Source organism: Diaphorina citri, unplaced genomic scaffold (assembly GCF_000475195.1).
Source record: "Diaphorina citri unplaced genomic scaffold, Diaci psyllid genome assembly version 1.1 scaffold4389, whole genome shotgun sequence".
NCBI classification, from domain to species: domain Eukaryota; kingdom Metazoa; phylum Arthropoda; class Insecta; order Hemiptera; family Psyllidae; genus Diaphorina; species Diaphorina citri.
In genome coordinates, this window is record NW_007381788.1 from 1 (window position 1) to 2,736 (window position 2,736).

Consider the following 2,736-nt stretch of genomic DNA (forward strand, 5'->3'; position numbering starts at 1 on the left):
TATCATTTGATTTTGAGTTCTAACTAGGTGCGTTTTTGTTTTATTTCTTTTTCTTTTCATAAAGTTTGTTTTTTCTTTGAATATTATAGATGAATTTAATCAATTTTTGTTTCACTATCGTGAAAATGAGTACCTACAACTTGGCTCGGGCTCCCAAGAGATACTTGCGAGATCCAGGAGAATACATGATTATTTTATTTATATTATTTTCTTTATTATATCAAAATAAACATTAAAGAAATAATAAATTAAAATTTTATTGTTTTTTAATAGGTTTTCGTAAATATTTAAAAAATAAATTCAGATAAAATAATTATCTAATATTTTTTTCATCAGGACAATTACGATTAAAAAGTCCTGAGCCGGTTCAAAATAGAATGGTATTTATAAACAAGTCCGATAAGGGGTAAGACCGGTTTTACCTAAGATGAGGACAATTACGATTAAAAATTGGTGAGCTTTCGATGTCCTGAGTGACATCGAAAGCTCACCAATTTAAATAAAATCCTTTTTAATCGTAATTATTATTGTCCTGATGAAAATATTAATTATTTTTATCTGACTTTAATTTTCAAATAATAGAATGTTGAGTAAAAAAAAAAAAAAAAAAAAAAAAAAAAAAATCTCAAAACAGCTGTAAACTCACAAAGTCACAACACAAATCACAGGGTTTTTATTTATTTATTTCATTTTTGTTTACAAAATATAAGGTGCCAGTTTTCTCGATGCGCATGAAATTTAAAACTGATTCTGATTGGTTGATTCAATTGAGATCCTTCTTTCCCTTCGCAAAGACTGGTCCAAACGAGTCGTTGGCCAGAGGTCAAGCCTTAGATTCTTCTTAGGGCCCGTTGTTTGGTACAAGATGAAACTCGAGAGTTTGAGCGTCCTCTCTAACCGCGCGAGTTTGCAAAAAGTGCGTTTCTAACAATATACTTCTTGGAAATTCCGCAAATTTTAGCGCTAGTGTCGTGTGTGATTTGTTATTAACCACGCGTTTTGTTCCTTGGTTAGTACTTCGGGTTAAACCGAGGACTTTCATTTTCATTTGTTTACATTTTGAGTTTTTGATTGTCTGTGATTTTGTTTTTTTTACTTTCTATTTACCCTTATTTTTTAATTATTATTTTTTAAAACATTTTTTTTTCTTTTTATAAATACTTCATTATTTTTTATTTATGTCATTAGGTAGTAGGTACAATAAATTGGGAGGAAAAAAAAATATCTTTGATTGACACCTATGCTGTATTGAGTAGATGGAAATCATTTTTTTGAAGTCACCCATAGCCTTGGATTTACGTTATTATAATATGTGGCCCAGGCTCATGGTTTATGCTATTGCCAAAAAACTATACCCAAAAAGAAAAAGTCGAAAGTTTGGAATTTCTCTTATTTATATTGTTACAGTAGCGTACCAACCATTATTCTTACCTTGTTTATTATCTATTATTAGATAGGGTACTTGTGTTTTATTCACCGACTCGAAGTTTTCGCGCTAGTTTTTAGGCCTTGCCTATCTTCTGCGCGCGCTCGCGCCCTATTGGGGTTGTTGTTGTTGTTGTGGTTGGCATATTTAGTTCGTGTATTGTATTATCTGATTGATTTTTATTATTATTTATTTTGTATTTTATTGCCCAGTGTGTGTGTTCTGTTTCATCATGAACCGTCACTAGTATCAACATCTACTCACTTCTCACTCGTTGCTTTTTATGCTATAGTCTTTATCGATAGAGGATGTCCACGCTTACATAATTAGGGTAAACGATTTTTTTTTGTTTTTTTGCATCAGGATGGTTCGGCTATTGATGCCGGAAGGCTATTAAACACCAAATTGATGGTCTGATAGTAAAAACTAATTTGAGACTCGAAATCTGATGGGGAGAATTCGTTGGTGGCTTAAAAATTGCCGAATATACGGCCGAAAATCCGTTTTATGGGCGGGTTTTCGCGCTATTAGGGTACCTAGAAAAAGCATAAAGCTCAATGGTTAATTTGAAAAGCTTCTCGCTTTACGAAAAAATCCTATACCTAAACGATCCACTTTTCCCCACCACATGCCTAACGGATCCTATGAAAAAAAAATCGGTTTAGCCCTCGTAGTTAGATGCCAAGGTAAGCCTATGTAAAAACTGCCTCTATCTACTGTATTATAATAATTAAATTAATAAATGAAAGAAGAATAATAAAAAAACCTCGGCCCCGCCGGGAAATCGAACCGGACCTCTGCGTGCAAGCTAGTGTGATACCCACTCGGCTTGACCGGAGCCTACACAGAGAATTATAAAAACACAACAGAAGGGGATTTTGCGAGTGTTGGCGCATAAACTGAATAGAACCTAAACTCTTGGGTTTTTAAAACTGCGCGGTTTAAAATGTGTCAGAAAACACTTGGTCAAGCACAAACACTCGGTCAACTCCGGAGTTTGGGTGAACATTGGTTTTCAAATCTCAGCGAGTCAACAGCACGGATGTTAGAAACACCGGCCCTTAGGAACTAGAAAGAACGTTGTTTAGTAGAAAAACCAGTTTATAAATTACCGAATTATTGCAATCCTGGTGCTCAGCACTTGCTCAACTGCCCAAAGGAGCATCCTGTATATTTGTTCATAAATACCGACTCTGCTCAGTATAAGAAAAAAACCAGCTAGAGAGGTCACAGTATTTCTAGCTCAGGGACGAAAGGACTAGGATGTATAACGATTTCACATATGCGGGACGGATTTTCCGGATTTTACC